This window comes from Anolis carolinensis, chromosome 3, assembly GCF_035594765.1.
Source record: "Anolis carolinensis isolate JA03-04 chromosome 3, rAnoCar3.1.pri, whole genome shotgun sequence".
In the NCBI taxonomy this organism is placed as follows: domain Eukaryota; kingdom Metazoa; phylum Chordata; class Lepidosauria; order Squamata; family Dactyloidae; genus Anolis; species Anolis carolinensis.
This window is the reverse complement of record NC_085843.1, coordinates 66,479,459-66,505,938: the sequence shown is the minus strand read 5'-3', so window position 1 is coordinate 66,505,938 and position 26,480 is coordinate 66,479,459. Positions and strand designations below refer to the sequence as shown.

Below are 26,480 nucleotides of genomic sequence, written 5' to 3'. Positions count from 1 at the left end.
TAATTACACACACATACAGCCCACATCCCATAGACCCATCCTCCTCAGGGAATTCATCTGATGCTCAGTAGATGGAAATCAGTCAGATTTTTTTCGTTTTTGGGGGTAAGCTGCTCTCCAACGTACCTTTGCTCCTCACTGGGTTTTTTACCTCCCACGACTATGGGCGGGCGCGCACGGACAAGACACGCTCAGACAGGCATGCACACATGTAGGAAAACAGAGAGAGAGAGAGAGAGACATGCATGCACACATACACACATTACACACACACATACACACGTGCACGCACACATACAAAGGCAAGGCAAAACAAGGGATGCTGACTCAGAGCGGTTGCCTGTGGAGGGGGCTGAAATGTTCACTGCACTCATAATTAACATTAACACGCTGGCATGCTCTCTCTTTTCTTTCTCTCTCTCTTTCCGGCATCTCTCTCTTGCTCCCTTTCATCCTCCCCACCCCCCTGTCAGACCTACTGGACTGCAGCATCAGGTCAGATGTTGGAAGAGAAAGAAGAAGGAAGGAGGGGAAGGAAGAAAAAAAAGGACTGGAAGGGAAAATAAGACTCGTAAGGGATGCCTTCCATGCTCCCTCTTTCTTCTGATTTGGCCACCCTTTGCTACTTGCTCCCGTGGCTCTTTCTCAGTTGTTTGACATCTTTCCGGAAGAAAATGCCTCTCTGCTGCCAGGAGCTCGTTGCCGGCTGGTCCTCCCCTTCCCATCCTCCCCTCCCCCCTTTTCTCCCCCAAATCAATAAGACCCATCTCCAAAGGCAGTGGGGGAAACCAAGCGCTCCCATAGATGCTCAGCCTCGGTCTTCTGCCTCCTGAAGAACAGAGAAGCCCGGCTCTTTCACTCTGTCTTTCTCTCTCTCAGTGTCTTTCCTTCTCTGTGTCTCTTTCTCTCCCTCTTTCACACGCACATACACACACACATACACACGTGATGTAAGGAGAAATAATGCCAGCAATTCTTTAACAGACTTTGAATTTATTCTACGCCTTCTTCATCTCCCCCCTTCCCCACCTTTTCCCCTTTGCTGTATTCAGAAGTGGATAGGATTCCTGGATGGCATGCACACAACCAGCAGCCTCTTCCAGTTGTTGCAAGGTTTTTTGAGGCTGAGATTTTTAAGGCATGGCATGAAAGCTCAAATTAGTTATTTTAATGCTAATGGGAATCATTGTTTTGCATTATTTCTCTCTATCTCCTCCCCACACTTTCCTCTTTCTCTGCTAGGCAGCGACTTAAAAGGAAGAATAGTCATGTGTTGAAGTATTGCCTGGTTTTGAGTGATCACAAAGAAGGAATGGATCACTGGATTTAAAATCTGTGACAACCTTAGTATTTCTGTGTCTGTGAGTGAGAGAGAATATTGTGGGTGGGTGTGGAAAGTGTGTGAGAGAATAAAAGGAGTCCAGCTATATGGTATGAGAGCAATACATCTGTGCATAGGCTTTTTCATTCTGTTTGTCCATTTGAAATTTTTACTGTATCTGTATATTTGTTTGTCTATCCATCCATCCATCCATCCACATTTGGCACAGATATACCGGGTAATATGTAAAACTCAGCAAGCAATTTGCTAGCTGAAGTACAGAAATTCTAGGCACTATACTAGTTCCATAAAGCATGACTGTTTAATGCATTTTAACTGGTACCTTTGTCAATGAAAGATAAATCTTGAAGGATGTATTGAAGAATATACTGGATAAGATAGGTACAGATACGTATGACACACAATTCAATAGCAAAGGAATGTTATGTCAGAATGATTTAGCGTATAGGTTTTTTCAGTTACCATACTGAGTACTACTCTGTTGTCATAAAATTCTCCCCTTTCTGACACATAGTGAGATGTTTTCATTCAATGCAACAATGCACTCAGGTAGGCACCTGGCAGCCTAAAAGGACAGCTAACATGAAAGGCATTCATTTGTACAAAATGAAAGTCCCACAAACAACTGTAAAGAACGAAATATATGTCTTCTTCTAAAAGAAAACAGTAAGAAAACACTCCTCATCCATTAGTACTACCATAACTTCTTAACTTGCCTCAAGGTAGACAAGAAGAGTTTGGTTTATTATCTCAAATGCCAAAAAAGCAGACATAACCAGTCCCAAAAATGACATGGAAAAGAACTCTAACGACAAATGCAACAAAAACAGGCTTGAAACCATATTTAGAAAACTGATAATCTTAAAAGAATATGATATCCAGTGCTTCATACTGTTTTACTTTTAAAGAAAATCTGAAACACACGAGCCACTTGGCTTGAACGTATTGATATCAACTGCCTGTGACAAATTCTGATTCCTTACAGCTACACTCATATTAAACCAGTCACCCATCACCTGTTACTTGGCAAACTTGTGATCTGAATTACACTCTTGTGCTGGGCTGAATCACACTTAAACTTATGAAGAAGTAAACCCTACTGGGAAAAATGGGATTTACCATACTTCCAGGAAATAGCACATAGACAAAGCCTGTAATCTTCTTTTACACAGATTTATTCATATGTTGTTATTTAATATTTTGGTGTCTTATCTATGCTATTCCTGCTGTTTCCCTCCAAAACTGCCACAATGCCCTGCATACATTTAGCAACACCATTCTATGGGTGTGAAATTTCATATTTATTGTTTTAAAATGTTTTTGCAGGCCTAAAAATTAATCGTGTTTTGCTGTTAAGTTGTTTTCAATCACCAGATTTTATCTTGCTATAGGCTTGTACTAAGTCACTTTGTGTCCCATGAGGGCAAAACGCAGGACATAGGTAGACAAATTATAGTGATATCTATATATTTCTTTGATATGAGAGAAAAGTCTATATGGGAGCTTTGTACATAATAAACAACAATGTAAATACTAAATTTAAAAATCACTTTCTTTTTTTGAATCTGTTATTATTACGTTCTCCCTATCTTTCTGTTTCAGTATCTCCTGTAGTTAAAACAGTAACCTGGTGACTCTTAAGAGCACCTGAATAACAACAACCACAAAACTTGAAGTACCTGAGTTACAATGTGAGATGTGGCTTTATCCTCAGGAGGTGACAGGGGGAAATAACCAGGTTCAAGTGCTAAGGCTGCATTTGGGAGAGCCATCAGGGCCAGTGGGAAAGGCAGACTAGATTAAATCAATAGCCCAGATGTCGTAATCAATCAGCTCAATTACAGCTGTCATAGACCCAGGTTTAAGGTCCTTCCTGATTCCACTTTTCTAATCATTAACCCTTGAACATCTCTAAAGGCTCAGTTATCTTACTTCATAAAGTGACCTAGAAGAATGGGGACTGGTTGGGTTTGTGTATATATCTTGGATTTTAATACACTATGCTTCAAAAGGTAGTGAATATATAAGAGTGTGTTTGATATTTTCTTTCTCATGTATTATATTCTTTCTCTCTGTGTGTATTTATATATATATGACTATTATGATGCTTGTGGAACCAGCAGGGTGGGTCAAAGAAGACTGCTTAACATTAAGCACAGCAATTTTTAGAGTCTGGAAATATGAAGGGAGCTGCAGCATTAGATGAGCCAGTCACAACTATTCATTAACAACCTCATCACATAGACTTTCAGCCCTATCCTAGGACGCAGGCAGGATGGAGCCTACCAGAACCCATCACATGGCATAGGGCTACTTCTGGTGGCACTCTGTGCTGGCTCTGTCCATGCTGCATCTCTGCAGCATGCTTAGCACCTTTCCGGAGAACACAAGCAACTACCTGTGTTGTCATAGGACAAGCCGGGGACAGATAAATAACAGTATGGAATGGCAAGAGTGTGATGCAGGGATCTAGTCAACAATTCGTCACACTGTCTGGATTCACCACACTACTCCACAGATGTTCCCACTGTCTCTCAGCTTAAGGGCCTCCATGTGATGAGGTCTTAAATATGAATAAAATACTTATCACATTCTGTGTCGCAGTTTTGCATACACAGCTATCTATGTATACTACTTTGATCGTGCAACCTATTAAAAACGTCTTTCTTATCCATGAAAACCTGTTGACCTTAGGGATGATACTTTCAGTTCCTAAATCATATTTTCTATATTCAAGGTTATATATATTCCTTTTTAATATAATAAGAAAACTACAATTACCTTTGTGTATAGCAAGCATTGCATATTTTGCTAATCTCTAGAGGGAAAAGAAATATTTCATATATCACAGAAGATCTAATACATTGGCTCCCTATTTTCTATTCAAGCTTAATGGTATGGGATATAATTTGAGCATTATTAGCTGTTGGAAAGCTATGTGCACCTTTCTGCCTTTGTTATAGAAGTACTGCCTCGAAAGTACTGTTAAAAGGAAAACAATTCTCAAACAGTATTATTGTAAATATATACAGCTAGAATATGTCGAACTAATAGGTTTCCATTATCTTGGTCTTCATATGAAACTATAAGCCTCTCCATATCTGCTTGTTATCTATCACAAGTTTAACTAAATTTCTCTCAAGAAACTGTAGATGAAAGGATGCAATGGGTAAGAAATGTGAATAAGGTACTAGAAATAGTTTTTGCATCTATCTGTCTTGGAGGCAGTTAAACGCAACACGTATTTATCCCACCAGAGTAGGATTGAAAATGGCAGTTGGGTATAATCCTGAGAAAATCAGATTATGTTTGAAAACCATTAAAAAGAAATTGGACATTAACACTTTTTTTGTATGATTATCCTATATTATCTTATCATATGGATTATTTAAGAGAAACCTTGGCTTTTTTTATATAGTAACTTTTTTTTATATGGTAACAGCTGCCAGGATATGCATAGCCAAAGTATGGAAAACACAAGAAATTCCCACAATAGAAAAATGGATGCTGAAGCTAATTGACATTAAAAACATGGACTTATTAACACAAAAAGTATCACAGAATATCTCACCAAGATAATGGACAGACTGGAATAAGCTGAGACAACATTTGTTAAAAAGTAATATTGAGCTTTTATGATTTACGTTTACAGGAATTCCTAGACTTCAGGTTATTTATGGTTGCTTGTCGAAAAGTTTTGCATGTTCAAAAGGAAGATTTATAAAGCAATGCAGGGGAGTTAGAAGTGGACGTTGGATATCTAGGGTGGGTTTTTTTTCTTGTTACTTTTACTGTACTTTTCTCTCTCTTTTTTTTCTTTCTGAACATGGTTTTTTATTTTTGATTTCCATTTTTATGTACATGTTAAAATAAAAAATAAAATATTTAAAAAAAGAGAGAGAAACCTTGGCTCATTTAACCTCTGCATTGTGGATAAAGTTATTAAGGCCTAAGCAAACTGCTTGTACATTCCTGTTCATGTTTACTTGGAACTAAGATCCAGTGCCTTCAACTGAACTTTGTTGTCTTGATAAGGAAATGGCTTCTATTTTTTTCTTTTAAAATATGGTAGGTTTTTTCCCATTTAGCTTCTTTCAGTACCTTGGTGCCCTCAAAATATGCCCTTATATGTAAGCAATCCTTTGTAGTAGATTTTCAGGCAACAGAAAATGTTGGTGAAAAAGGAGATGAAAGTCTTCTTATGCTAGTCTACTAGAAAAACACAGCACTTAAGCCCCTGTGTCCAGTGGGACTCACTTTTAGTTTTCTGTGCATAGAAATCCAGTCTAAGTGAAATCCATTTTGCTGAAAAATGCAGGGTTGAAGGATAGTTACTATACATTTCTTTCATATGCATAGTGTTTTTGAGCTGTGCCTTCTATCGCTGCTTGAAATACAGTTATTAAGGATAACATTCTGTTAGTTTTAATAGGGCTTGTTCTGAATAAACATGGTGGTGATCATGTGATGTGCTTGGAGACACTAAATTGAATATGATTTTCCTGCTTCTTGACAGGGCATTGGATTGGATGGCCCACGAGGTCTCTTCCAACTATGGTTCTATGAGTCTATATTTTATATCCAATGACAAAAAAATACTATATACATGAATATATTTGCAATAGTTATGTTTGGGGTTTTGAGCAAGTTAACAAATAAACTCTTAGACTGCAGTTACACTTTAGAATTAATACAGTATGATTACCACTTTAGCTACAATGTTTCAATGCTATGGAATCATATAAGTTGTAGTTTGATGAGACACCAGCACTCCTTGGTGGAGAAGACAATGAACTACAACTCCCATGATTCCATAGCATTGGTTCATGGCAGTTAAAATGGTGACAATCTGCATTAATTCTATAATATAAAGTCACCCTTGGAAAATATGTCTTCACTTTGAAAGAGATTAATTTTTCAGGTGGAAATTCATGTTAGTGGCAATATGGCAACCAGTCTGGAGGGTCCAAATGAGATTCATTTCCTAGACTCTCAAAGTAAAGTGCTTTTAAGAGTGGCATGAAGCATAGAATAAACTTTCAGTCTTGTCCTTTATGCTTCTTTTTAAAGGGCAAGAGATAGAAATGCTTTTCAGCAAGCAAAGCATGAATTTTAGATAAATGTGGAAGAATGTAAGAAGAGTACTACTCAGCTTGTTGATGAATGTAATACATGCAAGGCTTAACATTGTTCTCATCACCCACAAGGGGACAGCACTTGCTTCCAGAGTAGAAATACACCATACACCGTTTCTACATGAAGAAGCAAAATGAAAAGCGGCCATTGCTGAAGCTACCAAAACAGAGGTGATATTCTAGCTATGTTTTGCTATTGAGTCCAGGAAAAAAGGAATGGTGAAGACTTAAGAGAAAGAAAGTTGTCAGATTGCAGGATGCATACAACGATGGATAGGCTTTAAATTCAATAGCTATATGTAATGCATTGTTATCTTTCTTTTCTTCATTCTTTTTTTTCTTCCTTTGATTTTCAAAGAAACCTATAGATATGAAAGGAAAATCTGAGAAATGCTTTAATTAGAGATTGAGATTGATTTGTGTTTTTATCTAAATTACAAATAATGTGAGGTCTTTGGGTTTTGATAAATGTGTCTGCTTTGAAAGACACCGTACAGTAAGAATGATTCAGGCACAGTACTAATAAACGGGTAGCATAGGCTGCTGCCAGCTCTTCGTATTTCCTATTTACAATCAGTTTTGAGGTTATATAAGAAACAATATGAATTGAATGTTACCAATTAACTCCAATACACGTATAAATGCCAACAGAATTTAGAAGGATGTACAGCATAATTTTATAAATGTACTACTGAGTTCAGTGAGGTTTACTCTCAGGTAAGTAAACATAAAATGAGTCAATGAGTATGCGTGGAAATGATGTTTCTGTTAATTAGTTGTCTAAAATCTGTAATTTTAAGATAACAAGGGAAGAAATGCTTGAAAGAATAACAGCTTGGCCAGACAGAAAGGGAAAATGTTTAATTCGTCCGTTCACAATTTTTCAATCAATGCTGGGCTGGGTTTTTTAAATATACATTTCTTTTATTTTTCTAATTACCATCCCAAACTAAAGAATTTTCAAACATACAGAACACAGTCACTTGAGTAATGTAAGACTGTATTGATTAAAGACAACACAGAACAATTATTCCAGCTGGTATTCCAGATGACAGTAGATAGACAGACAGACAGACAGATGCAGAAAAGAATTAGCATAGGAGGATAGAGTCTGCCTTGCTCCATTTCTTTGTTTTTCTTTTGATAAAACAGATGAAATAATTATGTTGAAAATTTACTTTGAATATTATTATTTTCATTCATGTATACTGAATGCAGTATATTCAAATCAAAAGACATGTTGTTTGCAAAGACACCTTGATTCCTCTCCCCCTGACCCTTAAAGGTTGTCTTTAAAACAATCTATTTTGTTGAAATGTGCTAACAGAATATTCATATGTGTTTTTCTTTCCTTTTTAAAAAATTGATTGCATTTTGTAGTTTACCAATGCAAAAAAATATGGTTTTTTGTTAGGTTGATACTACCTAAAGCGGTGGGGTATAATTTAATACTGTTTTCTAAAATCAAGTTGTTGCAGTTGAATAACATTAACTGCAATATACATTTATACAATGTGTCTTCCTTTGTCTCCTTTCAACTCTAACTTTAACCTATTAGTATATCTTTTACAGTATCTCCTACAATATTCAGTAATTGTACAGAAAAATTTCATGCAGAAAAAATAGTCCATCTTTCCATGCCTGAAAATGTTTCCTCACTCATTCATACACATACACACATATTTCCACTTACTTTCACTACTCACAGGACTATGCTTATAAGAAGCATTTGGTCTGGTTACAGTTAGGCAGTTCATTAGCTGCTTCCACCAGCATTAAGAGTTTATATTTCTTTATTTTTCATTTAAAATCTGCATTATTCATTTGCAAAAGCAGAAATGTGCAACCTTATCTGAGGGGTATAAGCATGGATATTGTATGAAGAATCCTTTGTAAAGGCACAACTGCAGAGAAACATTTGTAATAATAATGGATGGCTTTGTTTTGGAGGTCGGTTCATTGCCTATGATGAAAGAAGTGCCTTAAACAAAGCTTCAATTACTGAGCATAAGCATAAAATTAATATTTCAAACCTTTATAACCAGTAAAGGTTAAAGCCCATCCTGCATTCTCATGGTTTACTCTCCTTTCCCTTTCAATCAATTTCATTGATTTTAAGGTCAGAGGCTGTACCTTCATTGATCAAAGAAACAGCCTGACACAGCGAAAGAGTCTGCCAATTCCAGACAGATCAATCACACCTTTGTCTGCTTTCGATACATTATGGTTATTTATTCTGCATCTCCCTGGTTTTCTGTCACACGGTTTTGAATGTAACAATGCCACCGAGGAAAATAAAAGGGGAAATGTTTCATTAACAACATTTTAAGGGTTTCTCTGTTTTTTTTCTGGGGATGGTTTGCAATGGAACTTGCCACACTCTCTGGATTTCGTTTTTGACTTGGAGGAGAACTCTTAACATTGGTATTTCAGTCTCTCTCTTGCCAGCATTTTGAAGAAGTTAATCAAGGATAGCCTTTGGAAAAGAGCTGAATAACATGGATTTGGAAAAAGTAATTAGGTTTTATAGAGGAACAGTTACAACATACAGTTAAAGTCATTGTGCTTGATATTATTTGGGCACTTATTTTTGAAATATGCCTTACTGGTCAAAATGTAAATCAAATCAACCTTCCAGCCAATGAAAGCTTTATCACAATAAAATGAAACTGAAGCAAACAGACCATTAGGGAATAAATATCTATTGAAGTCCACAACTATTACAATGAAAAAAAATGCTGCAAATTATGCAAAACTCTTTCAGTACACTTACATTTTTTCACATACACAGTTAAATGCATATTCATAATCCTATGGAGAAGTTTAATTTGTAAGATAGTGCAAGCACATTTGAAGCATTTTTGCAGCTGGTAATGGCATCCTATGGTCTTGTAGCATCTTACTTGAATAATATTTTATTTATCATAACAAAATAAAATGGAATAATGTTTCTTTCAAATTAATATGATTAGACATGGCCATGTGAATGAAATCCTGGCTGAGTTGATGTCATCAAATTGACCTCAGGTGCAACAAGGAATCATAGTTAGAACAGAAGTTTTGTGACAAATTAGTGGTTCCAGCATATCACTATAGGATGTTTTCTTTTTTATAATGCCTAACTCTTATATATGCCTAACTCATATATGCCTAACTCTTAAAAACAATCCTATTCACTTTCTAGACCAATTTTTTTCAACATTTTCAACTATACAGAGATATTTCCAGACACAGACTGGATATATTGAAAGTTATATGTGTACACTGTCCTGCACTTTGTGTTCATCAGTCTTACAGCTGGCAGAACACTACTCTATAAAATGAAAACACATGGGACACAATTCTGCAATACAGAGTCATTAAAGGCTAACAGGCATTAAAAAGGCTCAACATGCAATTCTAGGTATGCCAAAATATGCATTTTTATCATCACCAAGAAATAAACCAAAGGAAACAACTGTTCATTGCTAAATTGCATAGTCCAATAAGACAGAAATTCTATGTAAAGCCTTTCAAAGACTGAAGGTCTTTAACAGATTTGCAAAATGACAAGAACATCTCATCAAACATATAGTTCTTTGTGAAAAAATAAGACTGAATGTACAACATTTTGAAAAAGTTTTGAATAAGGCTATTTGTCCAACTTACATTGCAAAGGCTGTGTATGAAACAGCACCATAAACACTTTCATTCCCTATACAAGGGCTAAACAAAGAGCCTTCCTTTTGCTATTTAATCTGGTAAATTTTTTTTCAACCATCACATAAATCGAAACACAGCTGTAACCAATGACTTGCAGATTCACTTCCCTGCCAGCTGGATTTTGTTCTGCTGAAGCAGCAAGATTTTTTACATTGTTCACTTTTGTGCATCTGGAGAAATCACTAAGGATCAAAGGTGAATAGAAAAGCTCTTTAAACAAACTCAACCAGCAGTGAAGATCAGCCTCGGTACCTGCAGAATCTACATACAACACCACGGTCCTTGCTTGGTCAATGTTAGCGTCTCTTGAAATATTTTGAAATGTAATTTTGAAGAATGAAAACAAAGTCATGTTTTAATTTCACACTCACATTTCCCCAGAGTTTTAACCTTCTTTCACATACTGTATATACTTGTGTGTAAGTCAAAAAGTGTATGCCAGAAAGTGTATGCCCGAGCCGAAATATCTGGTTTGACTTATACATAGGTTGATACAATACTACTACCTGACAGGGCACCACTTCTGGACTTTTTGAATCATGGGAAGGAAAATGGCAGTGGCAACAACCTTTGGAGCTATTTAGCTTTGGGGAGGACAGCAAAGGGGGTAGTGCTTCTTTCATGATTGGATCTCTTAAATGGACTCTTTGGTATCTGACGCCCAATCCACAAGTGACTCTCTTGTCTCACCCTCCTTCTTTCCACCTTCCCTGAGGAAACCAACAGGACAGATTCAGAGAACCAAAAGCAGTCATTCATCAAAGTGGAACCAGAGAGGCAGTCAAAAGACAAGAAACACCTGCCTCTCTAGCAAATCTCCTACATTGTCCCTGGTGTTTCTTTGCTCACCTCTTTTGCTGAATATTTTCACTGTGGTCAAAAGAGGAGAAACCATTTGCAGCAGAGGCATCTAGAAAGGGTGACAACCAAGGCTGAGTTTACTTTCAGGTCAACTGGCTGTGATATAAAAAGGAAGTTGAGGTCCAAAGGGAATGATCAGTTAATACAAGCTACTGAATCATCAGATGATGTCAGCCTTTTGCACAAGTGATGAATGAAAAAACAGGGAAGGTAACAGGAAAAACAAGGAGGTTCTTTGCCCACCCTCGGTTGTTTAGAGCCAGAGAAGGCAGAGAGAAAGTGGGGGAGGAGGAAATGAAGTAGGACACCTGTAGACAATTAGCTGTTCTGCTTTGTCTCTTCCTCCTCTTTGGTTGGTAGACAGCAAAAACTCCAATCAGGGAAAGTCTATTGTAAAAGAAGCACCCATCCCTTTGTCCTCCCCATCAAGTCAGGGTAGCACGAAAGAGCCATTGCCACAGCAAGTAGAATGAAGGGGGTTGGCACTTTTAAATTCTTCTCAGACAGACTACAATGAGAGCTTCGTCTGTCTGGGCAGGGATAGCCTACTTTAAAAGAAGCACTGACTCTATCTGGCCTACATGCCAAGAAAGGGTAGCACACAAGAGCTAATACTACCATCATCACCTTTTTCCTGCCAAGGCATTCATAAAGCCTAGAACTTGTGCTTTAACAAAAAGAGTAGGAGGAGGACGTCAATGCTTCTCTAAAGTTCTCATGGGATGGATTAAGCGCTCACCTTTCAGCATTCTACTCAAAAAAAGGGGGATAGTTACTTTTGTTAAAAGTTAAAACTGTACTTAACTTTTATCAAAAAAAGAACCACCCCCTTCTCTGAGTAGCATGACAAAAGGTATTTCTGAATGTCTGGGTAGTAAAATAGCAGCAGTGGTAATCAGGGATGGCTGGCCTTCTGAGGTGGTGCAGACATATTCACTTGTCCATGGAATGGATCTGAGAAGCTCTGTGATAAACCCCAAAGTTTTACCCTGGATTTACAGTTTTGGCTGAAAATGCCATGATTTATGCATATAGTTACCTTTATACAAAATTTACTTATGGCATAATTTTCAAACTATGTATTTCACCTCATTTCACCGATAGTCATTTAATGTTTACATATGTTGTTTTAATGTTGTTTTAAATTGTGCTTAATTGCTTTTAATAATTACACAACTACCTTGTTATAACAGCTCCATTGGTTGCTGGCTTATTTCTGGGTACAATTCAAAGTGCTGGTTGTGACCTATAAGCCCTATATGGCTTGGATCCAGGTTATTTAAAGGACTATGTCTTCCTATATAAGTCTGCTAGGGCTCTATGGTCTTTTGGAGGGGCTTTTCTCTCTGATTCACTATCTTCTTAAGCTCATTTTATGGGAACAAGTGAGAAAGGGCCTTCTTGTTGTCTTCTCTCAGACTTTGGAATTCCTACCTTAGAGAGACCAAGATGGGCCCATCCCTGATTGCCTTTCATTAATAGGTATAAACATTTATCTGCCATCAGGTGTTTACAAACTCAATCAGCAGTGGAAAAAGATGGTCCTTCTACCTTAAACATAGAATTTCCCTGCTGTGAATTTGAAAATGCTGTTCAAATACTATTTATTTTCTGTGGAGGGGCATCATGCGTAGGTTTTCATAAGATTCCTATTATTTGTGATCCAAAACCCAGGGATCCAAAAAACATTACAAATGACTGTTATACATGTTCAGCTAATTCAGTGGATTCCAAAGTTTAAAAAATGTAGATAAATTTATGATCTTATCAAATGGCAGAGCCCCTCACCCTCCATGACGTTTTGCCATCAAGTGTAGTAAAATGGCAGGCATGAGGGGTGACTTCAGTGCCCAGGAGCTGCTCCAGCATGGCGACACTTCCCCATCATACAAGGGAAGCATTGACCAAACTGGGAAGAAGTGTGCTGGTTGGAGGGAAGCATCCAGGGATATTTCCACCCAGGTTGGGGGGCAAGGCCTCTGCCAGAAGTCACACAACGTCATGTGAGGGCAGGAATAGGGTTCCATCCCCAAAGCAGGCTGTAATAATCCTAGAACACTTGATCTGGTCAATGTGATAAGGTCCCTAGTCATCAACACAGCAACATCAAAAACCGGAACTAAAAAATATCTCGTCGTGGGTGTCTACTACAGACCTCTGAATCAGGATGAAGGACTTGATGAAGTCTTCTGTCAACAGCTGACCAAACAGGCACAAAGAAGAGATATAGTAGTCATGGACGATTTCAACTATCCCAATATCTGCTGGAAAACAAATTCGGCCAAGAGTACAAAGTCCAACAAATTCCTCACTTGCCTTGCAGACAATTTTATGGTCCAGAAGGTAGAAGAGGCAACAAGGGGATCGGCTACTCTTGATCTAATCTTAACAAATGTGGAAGACCTGATCAATTCAGTTGAAGTGGCCAGATCCTTAGGGGCAAGTGACCACGTGCTCCTGCAATTTGCCATACAAAGGAAGGCTGAAACTAAGACAAGTCAAACACGCATTCTGGAGTTTAAGAGAGCTGACTTCCAAAAAATGAAGGAAATACTGAGCGGCATTCCATGGACACCAATATTAAAAGACAAGGGAGTTAAGGATGGATGGGAGTTTTTAAAGAGTGAAATACTTAAGGTGCAAATGCAAACAGTGCCAACAAAGAAAAAAAAATATGACAAGTGCAAAGAAGCCAGAATGGATGTCCAAAAAACTTCTAACTGGGCTAAGACTCAAAAGAGACATGCACAAGAAGTGGAAAAGGGGAGAAATCCTGTAGGGAAAAGGTTCACAAGGCTAAAGCACGAAATGAGCTCAGGCTTGCCAGGGACATAAAAAACAACAAAAAAGGGTTTTTTGCTTACATTGGTAGAAAAAGGAAGAACAAGGAGGCGATAGGGCCTCTGCGAGGAGATGAAGGGATGATGGTGACAGGGGACAGGGAAAAGGCAGAACTGCTTAATGCCTTCTTTGCCTCGGTCTTCTCACAAAAAGAAACCCATATTCAACCTCAGCAACATGAAATGGATGAAGGATTCGGGGAAATCCAACCCCAAATAGGGAAACAAGTTGTCCAGGAACACCTGGCCTCTCTAAACGAATTCAAGTCCCCAGGGCCAGATCAGCTACATCCAAGAGTATTGAAGGAACTAGCTGAGGTTATTTCAGAACCACTGTCAATTATCTTCAAGAGTTCTTGGAGAACAGGAGAAATCCCAGTAGATTGGAGGAGGGCGAATGTGGTCCCTATCTTCAAGAAGGGAAAAAAGAATGACCCAAACAATTACCGTCCGGTCAGCCTCACATTAAGATCATTAAGGAAGTGGTCTGCGAACATTTAGAAACAAATGCGGTCATTGCTAATAGTCAACACGGATTTACCAAAAACAAGTCATGCCAGACTAATCTGATCTCTTTTTTCGACAGAGTTACGAGTTGGGTCGATACAGGGAATGCCGTAGATGTAGCGTACCTGGATTTCAGTAAGGCCTTCAACAAAGTCCCCCATGACCTTCTTGCAATCAAACTAGTAAAATGTGGGCTAGACAAAACTACGGTTAGGTGGATCTGTAATTGGCTAAGCGAACCAACCCAAAGGGTGGTCACCAATGCGTCTTCTTCATCTTGGAAAGAAGTCACGAGTGGAGTGCTGCAGGGTTCCGTCCTGGGCCCGGTTCTGTTCAACATCTTTATTAATTACTTAGATGAAGGGTTAGAGGGCACAATCATCCAGTTTGCAGATTACACCGAACTGGGAGGGATAGCTAACACTCCAGAAGATAGGAGCAGAATTCAAAACGGTCTTAACAGACTAGAGAGATGGGCCGAAACTAACAAAATGAAGTTCAACAGGGAGAAATGCAAGATACTCCACTCCGGCAAAAAAATGGAATGCAAAGATACAGAATGGGGGATGCTTGGCTTGATAGCAGTATATGTGAAAAAGACCTTGGAGTCCTCGTGGACAACAAGTTAAACATGAGCCTATAATGCGATGCTAAAAAAGCCAATGGGATTCTGGCCTGCATAAATAGGGGTATAGTGTCTAGATCCAGGGAAGTCATGCTACCCCTCTATTCTGCCTTGGTCAGACCACACCTGGAATACTGCGTCCAATTCTGGGCACCGCAATTGAAGGGAGATGTTGATAAGCTGGAAAGCGTCCAGAGGAGGACAACTAAAATGATCAAGGATCTGGAGAACAAGCCCTATGAGGAGCCGCTTAAAGAACTGGGCATGTTTAGCCTGCAGAAGAGAAGGCAGAGGGGAGACATGATAGCCATGTATAAATATTGAGGGGAAGTCATAGGGAGGAGGAAGCAAGAGTGTTTTCTGCGGAACAGTGGCTTCAAATTACAGGAAAGGAGATTCCACCTGAACATCAGGAAGAACTTCCTCACTGTGAGAGCTGTTCGGCAGTGGAACACTCTCCCCCAGACAATGGTGGACGCTCCTTCTTTGGAGGCTTTTAAGCAGAGGCTGGATAACCATCTGTTGGGGGTGCTTTGAATGCGATTTCCTGCTTCTTGGCAGGGGGTTGGACTGGATGGCCCATGAGGTCTCTTCCAACTCTACTATTCTTTGATTCTATGAACACTTATTTTATTAGGAACACTATGGGCAGTTATGCAATATTTTGCACAATTATGACTCTCTGGAGGAGAAATCTATGTTCTTTCAATTCTAGTCCATAAAAGAGGAGGAAGAACAAAAAAACTTGTTCAGACAATACGTTCCTTTATGGTTACCAATTACACAAAGGGCAAGGAAATTATTCCCTAATCCCATATCCTTTTGGACTGAACTAAATAAGTGGGTCATCGTTTCTGTGTTTACTGGCTGCTGATTATTTGAATCTGTCTTACACTCCTGCAAAGAATTTTAGGTTTCTGTGACTGTCTTAAGTGAAAACTGATAGTAACACATGCAGTCTTTTAAGAAAAGAGAGAACTGAGTGCAAGAGTTCAGTTAGGTAAAGATCACTAAACAAGCACTCATTGAAAATAAACCAGAAAAATAAATGCATGAGAGCTGTAAGGAGCAATTGTTCATATAGTAAGCAAAATATACTCAGGAAAGAGGTATGTACTTCCAGACATTTTGCATTTGGCACGTTACGTGTTGTCCCAAATCTTTTCTTAGGCATGTACTTTGAGGATGTGCAGCCCTTAGCCATTCTTTTCTTTGGCTGCCTTTTGTCAAAGTCTTAGCATTGCACATCTGGCATGGCCAGTTTTCTTCAGAAAAGGTGTAACAAATTTGTTGTTCCTGAGAAATGAACCTGTACTACAACTAAAAGGAGAAGGTCTGAAATTTGGGATTCGTGTCTATCTATGGTATGATAAAATAAAGACAGACTCTAAATGCAATAACCACTACATAAGGAGATTACCATTACAAGTGTGGAATAAGTATAAGAAAAGATTTTACACCAAGAAGTCCTTATCATGCTCTCCACACAAAGCTTTGTTTAGAAGGGAATTTACCCTGAAAGAGAAATGTTTGACTTATAAAGACTTGTTGGTGTAGGACAACAACCAGTATAGAATATAGACAAAAGAGGAATTATTGCCTGAAGGCTCCTCAATACAATGGTTTGCCTACAGACATTTTTTTCAGAATGATATAAAATGGACAAGAATTTATTTGGATTTGTAATTGATAAACCTGAACTTGAAATTGCTCTAGACTCTGGAGATGGCCACTTAATTGCTAAGTTGTATAAAATGTTGTCTAAATTTGAAATGGAGGAGGAACAGGTGAAAGAATGTTTGGTTAAGTGGGCACAAAACTTTGGTAAACAAATACAAATGTAACAGTGGGAAAGGGTCTGGGCAAAGAGTTTTAAATTTACAATGAGTTGAAAGAAAATTTTTATGATAATGTACAGATGGTATCTGACACTTGAACGGATTGTTAAGATGTATAAAAATTTGCCAACTCTGTCATGGCAAATTACCTGGAAAGTTTTCTTCACAAAAGATTTGTCATTGCTTTCCTGAGAGAGCTGAGTTGCCCAAAATCATACAGTGGGTTTCCATGGCTAAGTAGAGATTCAAACCATTGCTCTCAACAGGTCTTAGTCCAACACAATCACTACTGTATTTACTCAAATCTAATGCACAATAGAATCTACTACACACCTAAAATTTCAAAACCGTGAAACAAAATAATGTAAACCACTGCATGTGTAGTGGCAAAAAAGTGTTTTATTTGTAATTTGGCCAAAAAAAGGTACACATTACAGTGGCTGCATGCTTATAATTCCTTCTTTAAAATACAAAGGCTGGGAGAGTAAATTATGTTTGGAGAAGAACAGCAGATTTTGCTACTGTTGCCTGTCCTTCTGCTTGGTGGTCCTCAAGATAACATCTGCCTGGCTAATTTTATACAGGAAGGATGTGTTTTTCTAAGGAGAAAGTCCCCAGATTTGTGGGGTAGCCATTCGAGTCATACAGGACAGGAGGAGATGCGGAAGGGGCGACAGGTTCAGCACAAACAAAATAGGGAGCGGAATAGAGTGCTTATTGCCTCCAAATTGTTTCCTAATCTGATAACCTGGATAACCAGGGTGACAGTCCTCCTAGGTTGAAAATGCTGCTGTTGAATGCCAGGTAAGTAAATGGAAAAACAACTGCCATCCAGGACCTGATTCTGGATTAGCATGCTGACTTGATTTGTTTCACAGATATCTAGCTGGATGAGACTGAGAAGTTAATCTCTCTCAGCTCTGTCCACCAAGATTATCTGTGCAGCAGCAGGTTAGATGGGGTGGGGAGGTGGAGTTGCAGTAGTCTATCATGATTCCACCCCACTGACCAGGTTCCCCATCCCACAGTCAACAGCGTTTGGCTGTATTTACCTAAGGATGGGTGGCTGGGACTGAATAGTGTTCCTTCCTGAGCTAGCCAGAGTGGTTTCAGGGTTCGTGTTGGAGTTTCAGCGGTTAATAGTGCTGGGAGACTTCAGCATCCATGCTGCAACTGCCCTGTTGGGAGTGGCTCAGGAATTCATGGCCTCCATTTATTTATTTATTTATTTACAGTATTTATATTCCGCCCTTCTCACCCCGAAGGGGACTCAGGGCAGATCACATTATAACACACATAAGGCAAACATTCAATGCCCATAAACACATCAAACAGAGACAGAGAGAGACACGCAGAGGCAAGTTAACCTTCTTCTGAGGGGATGTTCGATTCTGGCCACAGGGGGGAGCAGCTGCTTCATCATCCACACTGACGGCACTTCCTCATACCAGGTCGTAAATTAGTTAGTCTTGCCTCCCCACTTTATAAGTGGTACCTTATCTCCTACTTGATAGATGCAACTATCTTTCGGGTTGCTAGGTCAGCAACGAGCAGGGGCTATTTTTTATTTTTAATTGACGGGTGCTCACCCCGCCACGGGCTGGCCTCGAACTCATGACCTCATGGTCAGAGTGATTTAAGGCAGCTGCTCAACAGCTGCGCCACAGCCCGGCCCCCCATGGGTCTGTCCCAAATGATGTCTTGGCCTAACCATGCTGCCAGATCCACTTTGGACTTTATTTTCTGTGCAGGTGGAATGAGGGTGATTGTAGTTTAAAGGAACTTGTCACAGTCCCATTGTCATGGACCAATTACTAATTGGCCACGCTTAGACCTGCTAGGACTCCAAACTTCCATAGGGATGGGAGGCCCATTAAGATGGTCCATCCCAGAAGGCTTATGGTTTCGGGTGGAGTCCCAACAGCTCTTGGCGATTTTCCTGTCACTTTGGCAAAGTTCTGACTGACCTCTGGAGTGGGAAAATGGCCTGGGGGTGGACACAATCGCTCCTCAATGGAAAGGAGTTGGTGCCAATGAAGAAAGTGAGATGGAGACTAAAGCGACGATTGGCGGAAAACCTTTAGCAAATCTGACCAAGCACAGGCTAGAGTATATTTGAAAGCCATGGCAATGGAGGCAGCAGAGAAATTGTTCCTTGCTGCCGCCATTGCATCTACAAGAACCATCCAACTGAGCTGCTTCGAGTGGTCCTTAATGCTATGAGTTCATGGGGGATGTAGTTTGGGATCATGGGGGCTGACAAAGAATCCTGATGCCACACCAAACTACAAATCCTAGCATTGCATAGCACTGAGACATGGCAATTAAATTAGAGATCATGTCTCTCAAATAGGAACTCCAGGTGCTCCTGAAGTAGTTTTCTCTTTTGCTTTAGCTCAACACTAAGATTACCATATACCGCGATCTAAAGCACACCCTAATTTCAGGAAGGCAATTTAGCCAAAAAAAGGCGAGCATAAGATTTGAGTAAATATGGGTATTACACTGACTGTGCAACCTGTACATAGCAGATTATATTTTAAATCAATGCTCTCACTCAAAGTGGTGTCTTAGAAATACCCTGCAGTTAAAAGAGGGACAGAATACTCAAACTAGATGTCAAAGTGCTGGAAAGATCCTTATGTCACCTTTCATAATAGGGAAGTATTTTTCACTCATTCAAACATAAAACATTTGCTCAGGTGCAGCAGATAAATCTACCAGTATAGGTGTAACAAATCCAATATATATTTTACCACCAATTCTCTATCAGCTTCTTTGAAGAGAAAGGAGCTCTGCCAGTGCTGGCCCTTAGTTTGACATCAAGAAAGCTTCTGTTCAGTTTGAAGTAGCTACAGGACAAGCAGGAATAAAACCCAGAATTAACTTGCTTTCCCCACAGTGGCAAATCTACCAGCTATCATGCCTGTACTGAATCAGACCAAGGACCTCATCACATGGGGAAAATTCCCAGTCCTAGAACACTTCACCCATGCACTTGGCATGGAGCCCACCAGATCTCAACATATGACACACATCTCATCTACTTCTGGTGGGACTCTGTGCCGGCTATGTTAACAAAGTGTGGTAAGAGGGGGAAATCTGAACACAGACTACTTGTGTTCAGATAGGAAATCATGGGGACATCACGGGCTGGAAAAGTGTGCTTTCTGGTGTGTGATGGGCAAGAAAGCAATGCGGGACACTGGCTGACGGATTCGCCCCACTAGCCCATGATTTTTCCCACTGCCTGATGATTTGCTTCACTGTTGCTTCACTGTTTGCTTCACATGAAGGACCTCGATGTGTTGAGATCCCCAAAGGTTCTATAGCTCAGCTGAATAAATTCTGACTCCTGTTGTCTACCTTATAATAGAAATGTGAAGCCATTGCTTCATTCTTTGTAGCTGATTTTCTACTTCCCATTCCATAACTGATAATGAATACCTTTCTAGTGGTATTAGTTTTAACCCTCAACTGTCTTCAGATGCTTCTCACTAAAACACTTGTTCCTTCTTCCAGACTAAAGTGACTACCTCTTTGACGTTCTTCTTTCTTGGCATAATTCCTCTCTCGATCTGATTCAGGATGACTCTTAAAAGTCTCTTATCACTCCTCTGTCTATTATCCACACAATTCTCCATTTAATTTCTTACAATTGTTCCCTGGGGAATTTCACTTTAAGCTTCCTTTTATAAGGTCTCCATTTCTCTACTCCATCTATAGTTCCTAGCTCACATCTCTTTTCAGGCCATCTTCCTTTCTCAGGTCCAATAAGATTAAGTCACCTATTTTTTGCTCATTCTGGTCTCACTTAATATAACTCTTTGATGCATTTAAACAGAATTCTGCACAAGGCAGATATGAAAGGATGAATCGTTTTGGGGAAAATGCTTTCTAATGTTTGATATGACTGTTATCTTTACTTTAAATAGTATATAGAACAAGACAGTCAGAAAGCTAATATTTATTTTTACTTTATTTTTATTTATATATTTATCTACTTTATTTTTGGTGCAGTCAAAACACCAATGATGATGGATACTTCTGACCATACTATTCTAACGATGTATAGTGATTTATGTATTTCAGTAACTCAGTAACTAAAATACGAAATTATGCTTTGTTCAAGACATTCATTTTCTTCTATTCTCAGCAACATTTACAGTTAAAACAACATTTACAGTTTTTTAATGCATCTATGGTAACAAGAGCAGTGGGGAATACAATAAAAAATACATACTCTCTCATAAATTATAATTAAATCATTTGGCATAAAATACAAGCCAGCCTACTAAAGTATAACATTATGCTAAATCAGACTTTTTCCTGAATATAGATATTAAAAAGACAGGGTTGAATGGTTAATTGTGGTGGAAAACATAAAGCATAACCATTATCTGTTTTTAAAAGGTAGCAACATTTATTCTTTGGTAATATATATCATACTTACAGAACAAAAGCATCTGTGGAAATATACAACATTGCATTGCACTGCACAATCCAATCCACACAGGAAACAAATCCTGTATGAGCTTATATTTAAGTAAGTATTAACTAGATAATGTTTTCTGTCCCAACTCCATAGGTCATCCTTGTTCTAAGTAAAGATAGAATGCATCTCCTTTTCCCCATCAGCTGATATCTAGTAAAGTACTTTTTTTGGGGGGGGGGGGGCAATTTACAGTTATGGAAATAGTTAAAAATGGTGATAATGTAGTGATCATGAAATTGTTGTCTGGACCTGTTATAGGACTTTATTGGCAAGGTTTATTCAGAGGAAGTTTGTCACTGTCTTCCTATTAGGACCTCTTCATATGACCCCTGGGGCTGTGCTCTTTTATCAGCAGTTGTGTGGGATACCCTCCCACCTTCCCCCATCATATGATGGGGATGGGACAAGATGAGTTAGCATCTTGTCCCTGTCCCCATCAGATTGGGGAAAGGGCAAGAAAATGCAGGTAGCTCCATTGGAGCTCCCCAAAACACACTTACCTCTCCGTTGTGGCAGGGGATTTGTCTTGCAATGCTTCCCTTCCACTTCAGAAAGAATGAGGGAGTGGCCAAGCCAGCATCATCTCATGACACCCAGCAGGCCCTGTCCAAAAGAGGAAAAGGGGACCAAAAAAACCCAATGTAAGGAGGCGGTAAGTCTAAGAGAGTGTGACCTGCCCAAGGTTTCCATAGATTATCAAGGATTTAAACTTTAATTTCCCCTGAATCCTTTTCCAATACATAAACTGCTATATAGTAAAATATTGGATGTCAGTGCAATAGCCAAGCACAAGTAATTCTTATTATCTCTATGGAGACTTATTTCCAAATGTTGTTACTTTTTCATCAATGTGGCGTTCCATGTGATAGTCCTTTTTTTTTAAAAAAAGAGAAAATTTGCATTCACTTTCCTTGCTACTGCCTAGCCTTTCTCAATTCAGTGCATGCAGAACATGAAAATACAGCTCCTTCATATGTGCAGTGCCTCATGCTAACCAGGACATTCTAGGGGTTGTAAGTTTTCCAAACTCTGGAGGAAATTAGGCCTTCCCAAGATAAAATAAATCCTCTGTATATCATTATTGGCACTGGATTATTTTGGGGGATTTTCAAAACAAAATGAGCTATGTGTGACTGAGCACAATTGTCAGTCACCGCAAGACCTCTGCCAGCTGAATTAAATTTATTTTAAAAAAAGAATTGCCAAACAACTTATAAAATCTACACAGAATAGAAGAATTCTTTCCATTCTGTGAGATTTCAAAAATATAACATTTATTATTTCGTGTCAAAAGCATTGCATAATAAATAAGTTTAAATGTGATAAAATAAAGGAATCACAAACAGCTAAATAGTTTTGGACCAAAAGCGGGCAACAGCAATCGCATTGTCCGTAGCTTTAAACAACTCCTCCTCCGTGCATGAAGCAGGGCACTGTGGGCAAGCATACATGTGAGGAATTGTTTGTTCAGCTCCACAGTCACACAAGGTGGAAGATTCCTCCAGGTAGTGCCATCTTGCCAGGTTGTCTTTTGATCTGCCCACTCCGCTTCTCAGTCTATTTAGGGACTTCCAAGTTGCCCATTCTTGGTTTGCCCCTGGAGGCAGACCCACATGAGGGGCCATCCAGTTGGAATTGCCTGGTTTAGCTGCCCAGAGGGACACCCTTGCTGTTGCTGGGGGGACATCAAGAGGAGTGGTGGTTCTCATGAAGCCCTTCCTTGACTTGAGTCTGGTGGGAGGAGGCTGGTAGTCATGCAGTGGGTGGCTTTCACAATGTTCAACCTTTTTTCTCTCACAGTTAGCAGCAACTTCCCGTCGCACGTCGGGGGGGGGGGGAATGCCAGCTAGCTTATAGAGTTTATCAACAGGTGTAGGTTTAAGGCATCCTATGATGATTCTGCATGTTTCGTTCAGTGCTATGTCCACCTACTTTGCATGGGCAGACTTGTGCCAAACAGGACAGGCGTATTCTGCAGTTGAGAAAGACAAGGCCAGGGCTGATGTTCTTACTACTTGTGGGTCTGCACCCCATGCGCTGCCAGTCAGTTTCCGCAGGATGTTATTGCGTGCAGCTACTTTGTGCTTGGTGTTCATGCAGTGTTTCCTATATGTTAGTGTTCGGTCTAAGGTGACACCAAGGTATTTAGGATGGAAACAGTGTTTGAGCTCTTGGCTTTCCCAAGTAACTTTCAGTTTCCTGTTGGCTTCACGGTTACGTAGGTGGAAAGCACACACTTGTGTCTTGGAAGGGATAGGCTTCAGGTGGTTCTCTTTGTAGTAGCTGGAGAGATCTTTTAAGGCATTAGTGAGCTGGTTTTCAACTGTTTCAAAATCTTTTGCTTGTGTTGTAAGGCCAAGGTCATCAGCATATATAAAGCTATTTGTGAGTGGTGGTTGTGGCTGATCGTTCGTGAAGATGTTAAACAAGGTCGGTGCAAGAATGCTTCCTTGGGGTAAACCATTCTTTTGCCTCCTCCATCTACTTTTCCTGCTCTGAAACTCCACATAGAAGCTGCAGTTTTCCAGGAGGGTCTGGACAGTTTTTGTAAAGTCAAAGTCCCGGGTAATATCGTAGACTTTATGCAGCATTTTTCTATGTTGCACCGTGTCATAGGCTGCTGTAAGGTCCATAAAAACTGTTCCCGTGATGCAGCCTTTCTCGTAGCCTTCCTCAATATGCTCAGTCAGATGGAGAATTCGACCTGTGTTGTTTTTCCCTGGTCTGAAACCTGCTTGTTGTGCAATAAGCTTAGGTTCGATGACAGGTCCTAATCGATTTAATAGCATACTCTCATAGACTTTATATAGATGACATAAGAGGGAGATTGGTCGGTAGTTCCTGGCATTGGAGGCATCTTTACCAGGTTTTAAAATGGCAGTGATCTTAGTTTTCCTCCATACTCTGGGAATCTGTTTATGTGCCAAGCATTTATTGTAGAATTTCAAAAGCTAGTTTTCAGCTTTGGGCCCCAAGTGTTTGATTTGCTCCATCATTAAGTCATCTAGGCCAGGTGCTTTACCAGTTTTACATCGCTTGATGGCTTCTCTGAGTTTGTTCAGGTTTAGAGGAGAAGACAACTGGTGGGTTTTAAGTTCTGGCACCCTGTTGATTTTCATCTTTACTCTGCTGCGGTTGGTTTTCCCATTCTGAATTAGCTGGTAAGCTATCTGGTCTGGTGTTACGTTTGCATGTCCATGGTTGACCAGAGGGTCACTATCCAAGCGTCTCAGCAATTGCCAGGTTTTTCAGCTACTCTCGGACATGTCAAGGTTCTCAAGCAGCTCTATCCAGTGGTCTTTCTTAGCATTAGCTATGGCTGTAGATAGTTTTTGGCCTGCTGCTATAGTCACATCACTATATGTATTCTCTTGAAATAGTCTGAGATATTCTTGTAGCTGATATAGTGATTCTTCATTTAGGCCTGGTAGGTAGCTTGTGTGACAGCCTCTAGGGATTGAGAGCCTTGAGGATCTTTTCACAGCTTCTACAAACAGGTCATTTTTTAACATTTTAAATGTGTTTTATCTCTCCACAATATAACATTGAAATATATTGAAATATAACATCATTTGTTCAATCAGAAATACTACTTTGAGGCCAACAGCATGTAGGGTGGTGATATTCTTTCTTTGCCAAAATACTTGCAGACATAAAACTGAAACATTAAGGAAAAAGATTCAAAAACAATATGTTGCTTTTTGTTCTGGTGCTGTTTTTGCAGAGATTTTTAAAACATATATGAAATTTAAAAGAAGACATTTCTATTCGCTTGTGATTGAAAGAGGCACAGTCCATCTCAGTATTATTGTACTGTATAAACCAGATTCAACCATTATTCCACATACATCAAAGATACCAAGGATTGAATATGGGGTGTTTTAAAAACAAATTATGGGCTTTTAGAAATGATGTGCTACATGCTTTCATAGAATTTGTGACTTCCCCCTGTGTAATCATACTTTAAAAATATGTAGTTTATTTAGTTGTGTACCATTAAGACAGCTCATGGTGAGCATATGAATGAGAGTCCTCCAAGAGACCCTGTTATTAACCGATGAAAAGTGATTTCATTTGACACCTTCCCAGACAGCGTGCCTGGAGAATAGGATCAATCCAAAGTTGGTGTCCTTATAACTCTGAGGAAAAATTAAAGAAATTATAGATCATTCCTGAGCATATTGATGGAAACATCTTTTCTTCTACCTATGTATCTATTGTTCAAAAATTTTGAGAATTGCGGCAGTCAATAAAATAAAAGCAGTGTTGGGGCAATATGAAACAACATTTTATTCCTCCTGGTTTGGCCTCAACATAAAATCCTTCTATGGATTCCTTTGAGACTGAGATAGAGGAATTCATTTCCCTTCATCCGACATGGTGACCTAAGTCAAGAAACACAAATCCCAGAATTGCTTGTGCCTCGGGAAGAAGGAGGATTAACTCGTAGCAAGGGAAAGGTAAAGCATCATAAAACAGCAGAGCCTCCTTTAGGTCGGATTTGAAGGCATCTGATTAAGTGTCTAATTTATTCCAAGTCATTTTGGACAATTTGCACATTAGATTGCAGATTCAAAATGATCATTAATATACATTTTACATTTAGTCCATTCTTAAACTATATGACATTAATGCTGGATAAGTGGGAAAATTATTGCTTCATCCCACAGATCTTTCTGAACAAAATTATCGAGAAATGTTGTACTTAGAGAAAAAACGTTTCATGTTTACTTTTTGAAAATAACATGATTATTTACATTATTAAATGAAATTCACAAGAAACAACTGGACCTAATTTTCAGTGAAATAGACATAGCCCTACATATCTTTTTTTAATTCACTGCCAGTGATTGTTGCAAAAGCAGAAAGATGTTTCAGCAAGCCACAACTCATCAAAAGCTCCAGGTGTTCCACAATGAAACAAGAATCATTAAGCCACATATTCATCTTGTATACTAAGTGTGAACCTGCAAGAGCTGATGAGGTGAGCAATAGTTTATTATTTTTCAACCAAAAAGGCAGGATAAAATAACTTTAAAGTTAATTTGCCTATTGTTTGCAGCAATGTCAATCCATTAGAAAAAAACATTATTATTATTATTATTATTATTATTATTATTATTATTATTATTATT

At 39.1% G+C, this 26,480-nt stretch overlaps 2 long non-coding RNA genes across 26 annotated transcripts in view; one reads left to right on the top strand and one right to left on the bottom strand.

Moving 5' to 3' along the window:
- LOC103278377 (uncharacterized) overlaps nucleotides 1-26,480 on the bottom strand; it is a 526,052-nt gene that overhangs the window by 159,078 nt on the left and 340,494 nt on the right. For 10 of the 24 annotated variants that reach the window (XR_010004181.1, XR_010004174.1, XR_010004169.1 and 7 more), the window contains one exon: nucleotides 21,846-21,948. The exons of 10 other annotated variants lie outside the window; for them this stretch is intronic. This is a non-coding gene — a long non-coding RNA (uncharacterized LOC103278377). Of the gene's footprint in view, nucleotides 1-126; nucleotides 6,495-19,606; nucleotides 19,703-21,845; nucleotides 21,949-26,480 lie in introns of those variants that run through there. 4 more of the 24 variants (XR_010004171.1, XR_010004177.1, XR_010004185.1 and 1 more) reach the window with 3 other exon arrangements.
- The window catches only part of LOC134297432 (uncharacterized), a 45,951-nt gene continuing 26,010 nt past the window's right edge, over nucleotides 6,540-26,480 (top strand). Inside the window, exon 1 of one of the 2 annotated variants that reach the window (XR_010004189.1) lies at nucleotides 6,540-6,648. This is a non-coding gene — a long non-coding RNA (uncharacterized LOC134297432). The remainder of the gene's footprint in view (nucleotides 6,649-26,480) is intronic. The other variant, XR_010004190.1, reaches the window with a different exon arrangement.